The sequence below is a fragment of the Anolis carolinensis genome, chromosome 4 (genome assembly GCF_035594765.1).
Source record: "Anolis carolinensis isolate JA03-04 chromosome 4, rAnoCar3.1.pri, whole genome shotgun sequence".
Taxonomy (NCBI): Eukaryota; Metazoa; Chordata; class Lepidosauria; order Squamata; family Dactyloidae; genus Anolis; species Anolis carolinensis.
The window spans coordinates 12,453,688-12,466,520 of NC_085844.1; the positions used below are offsets into that span (position 1 = coordinate 12,453,688).

General features: G+C 40.9%; 1 protein-coding gene across 1 annotated transcript in view; it reads left to right on the forward strand.

Annotated features, from left to right (window-relative positions):
* Nucleotides 1–2,024: 2,024 nt before the first annotated feature.
* zfat (zinc finger and AT-hook domain containing) overlaps nucleotides 2,025–12,833 on the forward strand; it is a 156,931-nt gene continuing 146,122 nt past the window's right edge. Inside the window, exon 1 of the mRNA XM_062980005.1 lies at nucleotides 2,025–2,217. The gene's annotated coding sequence lies outside the window, so the exon portion shown is untranslated. The remainder of the gene's footprint in view (nucleotides 2,218–12,833) is intronic.

Consider the following 12,833-nt stretch of genomic DNA (forward strand, 5'->3'; position numbering starts at 1 on the left):
TATATATATATATAGATAGATATATATATAGATATATATATAATTTAAAATAATTTATAAATGTATAATATATTGTATATACATATAATATTGATAATAACAGTAAAACAATATTATACTACTAATAATACAATATAACAATATTAAATGTAATATTACTAATAATATTACCATATAATGATATAGTACAATATAGTAATTTAATGCTTATATTGTGCTATGCTAATAATATATTGTATGTTCATTTGATTTGTAAGCGGCTCTGAGTCCCCTTCGGGGTGAGAAGAGCAGGATATAAATGTAGCAAATAAATGAATAAATAAATATATATATTGAGGAATGAAGTCAAGAATGTTATCATAGATAAGGGACTAAGGATGATCAGCAACTGAACTAGAGGTTTGGGGAGAATTCACCATGATTTACAATTGTACTTGACCTACACCCAGAGAGCACTGTTAACCCAACCAATGATGGATCTGGACCAGACTTGCCGCGGATAATGGGACTTGCAGTACCTTCACTGATACAGTGACTCCCCCACCGACAATGGAGCGGGTCCAAACTTGGCTCAGAAAAGCCCCATGACCAATTGAATATACTGCAGGGGTTTAGGGGAATGGACCTTGGTACAACTTGGGAGTTGTAGTTCACCTGCGTCTAGAAAGCACTGAACCCAGCTGATGTCAGATCTGGACCAAACTTGGCATACAGACCCATACAGACCAGATCTGGACCAAACTTGGCATACAGACCCTGTGCATACAGGCCTGGTTTAGGGGTGACTGATCTTGGATCTGGGAGTTGTAGTTCACCCTTATCCAGAGCCCTGAACTCAGCCGACAACGGATCTGGACCAGACTTGGCACACAGACCCAACATGGCCAACTGTGAATGCTGACAGGGTTTGGGGGTGATTGTCCTGGGTATCTGGGAGTTGTAGTTCACTCTTATCTAGACAGCACTGAAACAAATCAACAACAGATCTGGAGCAAACTTCAGTGATACTATTGCCTAACATCCCAAATCAAACAATGCCTTCTTCTAATAATCTGGGCACCCCAGGACCCCAAGCTATGTATATAAACAGTTAATAATTTTGTACTTCCGATTTTAACATGACACATTGGTGGCACTCTTTTTTTGAAATCTTTTCCCAAAGTTGACATTTTCACATTATATGAGGTAGCACTGGTATTAAAGCAAAGAATATTAATATTATCAATAAAACAACCAAGCAAAGCACACACACGCACACATATATACAAATATTATTAATATCACAAATTATTAATATGTATAATTAATAATCCACAAACAAAAAATAATACATTTACTACTTTACTATCAATCACATTGTTCTCCCATTTTTATTGTAATCTTTTGAAATTATAAATAAATTTTAATAATAATAATAATAAAATCATATTTTCAAGAGGTAGCTATGTTGGTCGGGCCTCAAAAGGATACTTTTATTTTACCAACAAATCTCCGCAAACTTTTTCCAAACCCGCTTGGCTCGGCTGCGCACGCGCACACAAAACCGAGACTGAAACTTGAAAAAAAGGAAAAAAAAACAAGGAAAAAAAAAGAGGAGGACGAAAAAGAACGCGAGGCAGCCAATCAAAGGATTGGAAGCAGGTATAGGCCCCGCCTACTTTTAAATCCCGCCCCTTATCATTCCTCTGAGAAAGCGTTTAAAAGGAAGCGGGGAGACGCTAACCGCGCGTGCGCAAATCCATGTCCCTCACGCAACGTTCTGGTTTATTATTTTCTTTCCTCCCTCCCCTCTACATCCGCGTTCTCTGATTGGCTGAGCCCCGCTAGGTGATTTGCATATTTAACACGCCCCATTCCCTAAGCCCCGCCTTCTCTTTCACTTCCCCAACTGTCGTGCGAGCGCGAGGCAAGTTCTTATATAGGGAGAGGGGGAGGAGGAGAAGAAGAAAACGGAATTGGTGGTTAGGCCGGTGACGTCAGACATCCCTCCAGTAGCCCCGCCCCCTCTTTCAACTCCCCAACTGCCGTGCGAGCTCGAGACTTCTTTTATGTAGGGAGGGCGGAGGGAGGAGGAGGAAGGGACAACGCGATTGGTTGCTAGGCCCGTGACGTCAGACAGCCGGGAAGGGAAGAAGGGGGTGCGCGAGAGCGGAGACGCGGAAAAGGTCAAACTCAAGGCGAGGAGGAGACGCGGGAGGAGGGCCCGGAGCGGAGCAGGTACGGCGGGGGGAGGAGCTTTCCCCGTGGCCACGCCCCCTCACCTTGAAGGGGGGCAGTGAGGAGGGGGCTGAAGAGAGTTTGTGCCTTTGAAGAAACTTGGGAGGGGAGGGGGAGCCATGTTGGGAGACCCTATCTTCCCTTCTGCCCTGCCCTGTCCCCACACCTCTTAGGCCCGATCCTGCCACATCTCCCTCAGAAATGCCCACAGAAACTTGTCTTCACCCCTTACTTTGGACCTCAGTTCTCCCTCGGTTTACATCAGGCCTGGGCCAACTTTGGCCTTCCCTCGAGGTGTTTGGGACTTCAACGCTCACAATTCCTAACAGCGGGTAGTTGAAGTCCAAAACACCTGGAGGACCAAAGTTAGCCCATACCTGATCTACAGTTTGAATTAATGCCGGTAGGCTGTTAGGAATTGTGGGAGTTGAAGTCCAAAACACCTGGAGGCAAGGCCGAAGTTGGCCCAGGCCTGGTTTATATTCTCTGCTTGTGTCTTAAATCCCGAAAGCTGATTTCGCTGTCGGAGCTCTACCAGCCAGGTCGATGTGTTGTTGAAGGCTTTCATGACCGGGATCACAGGGTTGTTGTATGTTTTCCTGGCTGTATGGCCATGTTCCAGAAGTATTCTCTCCTGACGTTTCTCCCACATCTGTGGCAGACATCCTCAGACAACCTCTGAGGATGCCTGCCATAGATGTGGGTGAAACGTCAGGAAAGAATACAGTAGAGTCCCACTTTTTTTTCCTGTCAGGAGCAACTTGAGTCACTTCTAGAGTGAGAGAATTGGCCGTCTGCAAGTACGTTTCCCAGGGGACGCCCGGATGTTTTGATGTTTTACCATCTTTGTGGGAGGCTTCTCTCATGTCCCCGCATGGAGCTGGAGCTGAAAGAGGGAGCTCATCCGCGCTCTCCCCGGGTGGGATTCAAACCTGGCAGCTTTCAGATCAGCAACCCAACCTTCAAGTCACGAGGCTTGGAGTCCCACTTATCCAAGTTAATGGGCCAGCAGAAGCTTGGATAAGCGAATATCTTGGATAATAAGGAGGAATTAAGGAAAAGCCTATTAACATCAAAGTAGGTTATGCTTGTACAAATTAAGTACCAAAACATCATGTTATACAACAAATTTGACAGATAAAGTAGTTCAATACGCAGTAATGTTATGTTGTAATTACTGTATTTACGAATTTAGCACCAAAATATCACGATATACTGAAAACGTTGACTACAAAAATGGCTTGGATAATCCAGAAACTTGGATAAGTGAGACTCTACTGTACTTCTGAAACATGGCCATACAGCCCGGAAAACATACAACAACCCTACCAGCAGGTCGTTCCACAGCCTTGGGGCGGCTGATGAAATGGTTCTCTGGGTCATGATTGCCAGCCAGGTTCTGGCTGGTTGGAGCAGAGGCCCCTCCAAGAAGACCCAAGTGTGTGAGGCGGATTGTATGGGAGAAGGCCATCCTTTAGGAAAGTTCAAAGAAAAGGTTTTCTCCTGACATTTAAGTCCAGCCGTGTCCGACTCTGGGGGTTGGTGCTCATCTCCATTTCTAAGCCAAAATGCCAGCATTGTCTGTAGACACCTCCAAGGTCACGTGGCCAGCATAACTGCACGGAGAACCGTTACCTTTCTGCAAAAGTGGTACCTATTGATCTACTCACATTTGCATGTTTCCAACTGCTAGGTTGGCAATGGCTAGAGCTAATAGTGGGATCTTACTCAGTTCCCCAGATTTGAACTGCCAACCTTTCAGTCAGCAAGTTCAGCAACTCAGCAGTTTAACCTGCTGCGTCACCGGGGGCTCCTTTAGGTAACCTGGATCCAAACCATAGAATCATAGAGTTGAAAGAGACCTCATGGGCCATCCCGTTCAACCCAGTGAAAGAAGCTGGAAAATTGCATTAAAGCATCCCCGACAGATGGCCATCCAGATTCTGCTTAAAAGCCTCCAAAGAAGAAGCCTCCATCACACTCCGGGGCAGAGAGTTCCACTGCTGAACAGCTCTCACAGCGAGGAAGTTCTTCCTAATGTTCAAGTAGAATCTTCTTTCCTGTAGTATGAAGCCATTGTTCCGCTTCCTAGTCTCCAAGGAAGCAGAAAACAAGCTTTCTCCCTCCTCCCTATGACTTCCCCTCACATATTTATACATGGCCCTCATCATGTCTCCTCTCAACCTTCTCTTCTGCAGGCTAAACATGTCCAGCTCTTTAAGCCTCATAGGGCTTTTTCTCCAGACACTTTTTCATTTTAGTCGCCCTCTTCTGAACACATTCCAGCTTGTCAACGTCTCCTTTAAATTGTGGTGCCCAGAACTGGACACAGTGTTTCAGGTGTGGTTCGACCAAAGCAGAATAGAGGGGTAGCATGACTTCCCTGGATTTAGACAAGTGGTTCTCAACCTGTGGGTCCCCAGGTGTTTTGGCCCACAACTCCCAGAAATCCCAGCCAGTTTACTAGCTGTTAGGATTTCTGGAATTTGAAGGGCAAAATATCTGAAGACCCACAGATTGAGAACCACTAATTTAGACACTAGACTCCTATTTATGTAGCCCAAAATCTCATTGGCATTTTTAGCAGCCACATGACATTGTTGGCTCATGTTTAACTTGTCCACAAGGAATTCAAAATCTTTTTCACACATACAGCTGTCGAGCCAGGCATCCCACATTCTGTATCTTTGCATTTCATTTTTTCTGCCTAAGTGGAGTATCTTTCATTTATCCCTGTTGAACTTCATTTTGTTAGTTTTGGACCATCTCTCTAATCTGTTAAGATTGTTTAGAATTCTGCTCCTATTTTATGGAGTATTAGCTATCCCCACAATTTGGTGTTGTCTGCAAACTTGAAGATCATGCCTTCATCTAAATCATTAATAAAGATGTTGAACAGAACCAGGCCCAGGATAGAACCCTGCCACACTCCATGTATCACGTCTTTCCAGGATGAAGAGGAAACATTGGTAAGCACTCTTTGGGCTTGTTTGCTTAACCAATTACAGATCTACCTAAACATAGTTTTGCCTAGCCAAATTTGACTAGTTTGTCAGAAGGTCATGGGGGACCTTGTCTCAAGTTCCATATTGCCTCAACTTCTGCCTCAGTACTCACAATAGCACCTCCACTGTCATCAACCTGCCATTCACCTCCATTGCCATGTACTCAACTCCCCTGTCCTCATATCTCCTGTCTTAGGTCCCTTATTGCCACATCTCCTTCAGTCCCAGCATCACTGCATCTTCTCTCTTTGGGCCCTTCCACACAGCCATATAACTCAGAATATCAAGGCAAACTATGCCACAATATCTGCTTTGGATTGGGGGCCCTTCCATGAAGTCATATAACCCAGAATATCAAGGCAGAAAACCCCTGCTTTGAACCAGGTTAATTGAGTACACTGCTATATATTCCAGTTCAAAGCAGATAATGTGGGATTTTATTCAGCTGTGTGGAAGGGGCCTTTCTCTCTCATGTCACTATATCTTCTCCCTTGGCTTCTACATTGACACAACTTCTCTGTCAACTTCCATATCGCCAGACATCTTCGCCCTGCGCTTCCACATGGCCACAACTTCTCCCATATCGCTGCATCTTCTCCCTCTACTCCCATATTGCCAGATCTTCTCTTCCAGCTCTCAGATTGCCACATCTTCTGTCTCAACTTCAACAAAGGCACCTAAAGGAGTTTTCACAGGAAAGCCCTCCCTAGTTCCATGACCTCTGAGTGACCACATGTGCCGTCATTCCTCCCTTTCCAGTTCCCATAAGGCAATGAACCCATACCTTCCAACCATATCAATCTGGTAGAGGCCAGATTCTACACTGTCCCAGGTAAAGACAAATGGATGCAGGCTCGTTTGACTTCTTTTCTTTATAGCCTTAGCCATTTTGACTCTACTCTTGTTCTCGAGTATCCAGGTTTTCATCTGTGAAAATATATGAGTGTTTGCCTGTCAACCTTTAGCAACCCCGTGCATTTTATAGGATTTTTAATAGGCTAGGAATAATCAAAAGTGGTTTAACTAGGTCCTCCTTCTCAAATATAGCTTACAGCAGTTGTGCTTTTTTTCTTGGTGGTCTCCCATCCAAGTACCAGCCAGAGCTCTCCCTGCCTAACTTCCAAGATCAGTTGAGATCTTGTGCCTTTATGGTATTTTGGGCTTTGGGGCATTTAGACTGGGGGTTGGCAGTCTGAAATATTAGAAAGTATTTGAATGATGGTTGCCAATACAGAAGTCATTTACACTGTTCTTCACTTTTAAAGTTACTGTAATAATAATAATAATAATAATAATAATAATAATAATAATAATAATAATAATAAAATCAACTTTATTTTTGTCTCCCCGAGGGGACTCGGAGCGGCTTACATGGGGACGAACCTAATCAACATCATAACATCATAAAGAGTCAGTTTAAAACACGATTATGGAGCCCAATTTTCATTTATGAAATGTTGGCAGGGTATGTCATTCCACTTGCTTCTTCTCATATAATATTGTCAGTATCAGTTTCTTTCAAGTATCTCTGACTGTTTTTAGAAGATTCTCCTATCTCCTCCAATTCCTCCAAGCATCCAGGGATACCCCCCCCCCACCAATAGGAATGCATTTCTTCCCTAAATACTCAGAGACAATAAATAAAATATCTGTAGGATGTCTTTAAGACTTAAAGTGTCAAACATGGTGGATGAAACAAATATAATAACATTTAAAACAATAAAAATATGAATGAGTGCCAGAAATGCTTTATAATAATACTAGTATATATCATTCTTTACACATTATGAAGAGTTGAGTAGAATCCAGAGGCTTAACAATGACAAGGCGAATTTAAATTTCCCTTAAGAATAATTTCTAGTTCTAGTGGCTGCTGCTATTTCTGCCTGCCCCCAAATGTCACTCAGAGTCCTCTATTGTTTTACCTTCCCCCATGCAATGAAGTGTTCCCATATTATCTGCAGCTATTTCCATCTTGTGCATCATGGTTATATATTGCGTGTGTCAAAATTGAACAGAAGTCCTGCTATGGTGAAGTAGAAAAAAGAAGAATACCTTTTGGGGAAGGTGCTTTTTGAAAATATATGTTCTGGTGAGAGACATATGCCTTACTTGAATTTTTTTCTGCTGCTTATGTGTTGTTTTTTTTAATGGAGAGGCAAAGAAAGGCTAACTTCCTTGTTTTGCTCCTTTAGAGAGCAGATGTATCATAAATGGAATAGGAGATGGTGTCTTTGATTTGAAAATGTTCCTATTTTGCTCACAGATATCGTATAAGACTTTTCTTTCATTTGGGTACTTGCAAGAGAAATAGGTACTATTTGTATTACAAAAATGCACACAGTCCTGGTTTTCAGAAAAGTTAGAAACTGGCTCTTCCTGTCTCCTCACTAGTCTTAATGGAATATTGTTTTGTTAAATGGATGTCTGAAAGGAAGGGGTTTCTTGTTTGACATGTTTATATTATTGGTTAACCAAACAGCTCGTAACAAGGGACTGTTTTTTGACAATCTACTATACTTTGGGGCAAATGCATATTCAGAAATAGGAATGTGACACTTCAAATGGTGTTGATTTCCTTTTCTTCTTAGAGCTAGAGTAATAAACTGTGTTTGGGAGAAGAGAGGTCCTATAAATATTTCCCTGAAACTGCACAGCATAATCAAGATGAGAAATGGCAGGCTCCCAGTAACAGTTCTTTATCACATCCTTTCCCACTTCCTTCCATGTTTATCTGTCTTCCTTCGGCTTCTCCTTCCTTAGGCTGTAAAATGTAATTTTTTATGATTTATAATAGTCTTTTAGAGTTTATTGAAAAACCACGAAACAGAGAATCCGCAAAAAGTGAAACACGAAGTAGTGAGGGAAAATATTTTCTGACTGAAGAAAAAGTAGTTTACACAGGCAAACTACTATTATTTAAGAAAGCAAAAGGAGATGGGGAAAAGCAAAATGAGGTAGAATGTTTAATGAAAGCAAGAAGACTTTGTATGTTGTTTGGAAACTTGTGTTTTGCTTTCAGAAACTTTCTACTAACAGTAGTTATTGCAAAGACTTTGTGTGACATTGTAGTAAGCTCCCCCGCCCACATTCCATGTAGTATTTCCTGAAATTATTCCATTACTGTATTCTGTGCCCAGTCTGTGGGAGTATCCAAGATATGTTTGTTGTGTATAGTGTATGCGAACTGTGTGTATTAGAAGTTGTTTCTTAACAGTATTATTGCATTAAGTAAAAGTGTACCCAAGTAGATGATTGAAATATGTGTGAAATCCCCAGTGTGAACAGATGTAATCTGCTGTACTTGAGTAGATGGGATGACTGTTGTGCAGCCAGGGAATAGCTCATCATAGCACAGCCTTACATTTGTACTTGCCAGAATTGTCAGCGTGATGACTCCATGTTATCCCACCTATGTGCAGGCAAGTAATAAAAGTGTTGGTGACAGCAGGTTTCCTCATTTTAATGAAAAGTAAACTTCTTTGTATTTTCACTTTGGGGTAAATAAATCATCCTCCCAGCTGGTTGCTTAGAAGGTTTGTACAGTTTGTTGGTTTGAATAGAAACTGACACATGATGAACCAGCACAGTTACTGTATAAAATGGCAGGGTTATATTGTCTGATCTCTTACTGCTGAGAATTAGATTTCTGTCTGTATTGATAAAATTGTTTTGGTTTAAATAAGGCCCTTCACAATCAGTTCACTTCTTAGAATGTGCGGTGGCGTTCTCCCTTATCTGTTCAGAATAAGAGGAAAATGACAAGTGGTGTTGCATCTTTCTTAATGATTTCCTAAGGATATTATTAAGAGATTTTCTATGGTTTTATGTCAATGAATGGAAACATATTTTGAAAAAGAGTGCTGAAAGCAAAAAGTGGAAATGCTATTAAGTTTTAACAAATTGGGTTTAAAATTTAAAATAGCTTGTTTGACTAGGATCTTGTTGCTACAAACGTCTGGTGCAAGTGGACTGTATTTTGAGTTTGACAGTTTTGCTGCTAATGCAAAGAGGCATCAAGACTTTCATTGTGGTGTGGAGTCTGAAAAAGGATAGTCATGCGGCATTTGGGTCTCATCTTCAAAATACCTCATTATGTTTGTTGTTGTTTTGTATGCCCTCAAGTTGTCCCCGACTTGTGACGACCCTAACACAGACCTATCATAGGCTTTTCTGAGGCTGAGGCTATGTTTAAACCTTGATTCCCATCTCATACGTAAACATATGCAAAAACAGGTGTTCCAAAATCTGACATCCAAAACACTTTTCTTCCCAAGCATTTCACACACAGTAGACTCAACCAATCCAACAATTTCATAGCTACCTTCAGCATCGGCTACTGTTTGCAAGGAACACTTATTTAGCTGATCATTCCCGATTTAACTGGTCTGAGTTGGTTTGAAGAAGTCATTTACCCAAATTACTTTAATTTACACCAGATAGACTACATTCATTCATTTCTCCATATCAGCTTTGTAAATAAAAGATTCCACAGCTAGCACAGACACTTCTATCAGGTTACATTGTGCTGGGAGCGAATTACAGCAACTAGAGTTTGGTGTACTGGTTGGTATACTGTACATCAGTTAAGAAAGTAGATATATTCTTGGGTGTTACTTCTTTGGTATCAGAGGCAGAAAGAACACAAAGAATAAAAAAGAGCAGTTTGAATATCTTTCAGATGAATTTTTATTCATAACTAAAATAAGCACATGTGAAATGAAACAACCAGGTCAGACAAACCTTGCAAGAGTCAACAAAATCACTTAGAACCGTTTATCTCTGGTCCTAGTTCTCCGCTACTAGAAGTGTGTTTGCACATATTTTCACAGTTAAATATGCCCTCGAGTATTGGAATGTACTTCAGGAAGCTCTTCTGTAATTCCAGCTACTTTGAGAAATCCTTTATTGCAGGACTTCTGTACACTGAGTAAGGTCCAGAATAGTTAGCTGTATGCATCTTGAAAGTTGTCTTATAGCTCCATTTTAGAACTTTTTGCGTGATCTTTTAGACATTTACTGTATATTACAGCAGTAAGAATCAAGTTGTCCACCGGATATTGCTGTACAAAATCTTCCATTATCCCTGATTGGTGTTGTGTTGGCTTTCTATCCAACATCTGGAGGGTGCAGGAGTCCCACTCTTTATACATTGCTATTTTCTGAAATAAGTACAAGTTATTATTTTAAGAAAGTAGAACTGACAGAAAGGTAGGATATTGTGAAATCCTGTTTGGGAGAGATGAATTGCAAGGGAGAAACTGAAGTTGTCTTCTGCTAGAAACGGTGGAAGTGAGAAACATCTGAAAGATTCCTTGAAGAAGTGACAGGAAGATGAAGAATTGACTGATCAGCTCCAAGTAGTTGTCAACTAGAGCATCAACTATTAGGACAGAAGCTGGCAAATCTTCACTTACCACCTTTTCAACCTACAGTATTACTTTGAAATAACTTCTTGCTTTCTGTGGTGCATCTCATCCTTTGAGCCCCTTTTTTGGGTTTCATGAAGTGCCATGAGCTACTATTGTAATCAACTGAACACAATTGATATTCTGATCACTAAAAAAGTAGGTAAACATCACAAAATGTTATTGATGCTTCTGTTATAAACCAGCAAATATATTTTTCCATTTTTGGGTAGAAAACTCTAGGATATTCTGATATGTTTTAATTGATCTTAAACCTAATTTTGTGTTTTCTTGTTCACAGGACTGTCACCAAAGCTTAAGTAGATTTGAGAGTTAGAAGACATTCCTATGTTTTCTGTTTGATTTCTGTTTTCTCTTTCACCACCTTAAAAGCATACTTGGTGATTGAAACCTTGTGTAATAGTTCTTATGGTAAAATGTTTCTGGAATATTTGAAGTAAATTGGATGAGGCATTTGGGAGATAAGAGGGTTCAGTACATGGGGTGACTTCACTCTTTGAATATTTTTCAAGCCTGTGTGAGTTCCCTACAACGTGCTTTACCATTTTTATAATCTTCTGCTCTTGGTGGGAGTTAATACAATCGGTCAGCTCGCATGGCAGCTGGCAAATTTGTTATTGAAAGATTTATATACCTGTTAAATCCCAGTCTGTATCTTTCAAATAACACGAAATGCATGGGCATAAAAGTGATAGGTAGATGAGGAAGAAGAGACATGGCTGTTGCAACCCCGAATATTAGGCTTGCTCACTCCTCACCTTCATCACTTGCAACTTCTAGACCAGGGGTCCCCAAACTAAGGCCCGAGGGCCGGATGCGGCCCATCGAAGCCATTTATCCGGCCCCCATGGCACAAGGGCAGAAGGGGGTTGGGCTAAATAATCCAAGGGGTCTCTTCTTCTCTTACAACCCTTATCATTATTATTATTATTATTAACATCGAGGCTGGGTGGCCATCTGTCAGGGATGCTTTGCTTGTGCTTTTGGTGCGCAGAGGCAAAAGGGGGTTGGACTAAGGGTCTCTTCCAACCCTCTTTTTTATTATAAGTATGACACAGCAAACAAGATATATATGCTGGATTTTGTATCACAAAATCACAAGTCGAACACTTCCCAAACATTTAGGACTGTGTGAAAATCCTCAAAGAACAGCAATCAAAGAATCAATACAAGAAAATTGCACTACGAACTAGAGCTGACAGCTGGCACAACAATTATTACTATTATTGTATGACACAGCAAACAAGATAGACATGCTGGATTTCGTATCACAAAATCACAAGTCGAACACTTCCCAAGTGTCTAGGATTGTGTGATGTATTTTCGGATGATGCGTGCAGATCCCAGTAGGGTGGCCTTTTGCAGTTGGCAGATCGTAATTTTGTCAGTGTCTATTGTTTCCAAATGCCAGCTGAGATCTTTTGGCATGGCACATTTATTATTATTATTATTGTTATTATTATTATTAACATTGAGGCTGGGTGGCCATCTGTCAGGGATGCTTTGCTTGTGCTTTCAGTACACACAAGCAGAAGAGGATTGGACTCAATGGCCCAAAGGGTCTCTTCCAACCCTCTTTATTATTGTTGTTTGTTGTTGTTGTTGTTGTTATTATTATTATTGCTCAGTGGCCAACTATAGTCCGGCCCACCAACAGTCTGAAGGATTGTGAACTGGCCCCCTGTTTAAAAAGTTTGGGGACCCCTGTTCTAGACCTTACAATGTATTGCTATTGTACCACTGCTAATATGGTGTTTTCCCTGGTGGTTGTCTTGATCCACAGCCTCAACCAAAGCTGCCTTCATGATTCATAGTGTTGAAAAACAGAGGTATGTGTGATTTGTTAGTTAATGTAATTGTTTACTAACTGTTGACAGCTGGAAAATTGAGCCCTTATGGCAGCCACATTCCACCAGTGGACATGCCTTATCATTGTAAAATAATAGTAATCTTGTTTGTTGTTGTTGTTGTTGTTCCAAGTTTTTACTCCCCCCCTCCCCCTCAAGCATAGACACAAACAGGATGTGTCATAGATTAATTATGGGGCTTCAAAAATAGACTTGTAAGACAAATAATTCTTATTCGCGCTCTATTGTGTAGCACTGAAATTATCTGAAGGAATTTTTTCCAGCTTACAGGAAGTAGCTTTTAAAAGCTGTATTGGAGAATGTTGGAATAGTGG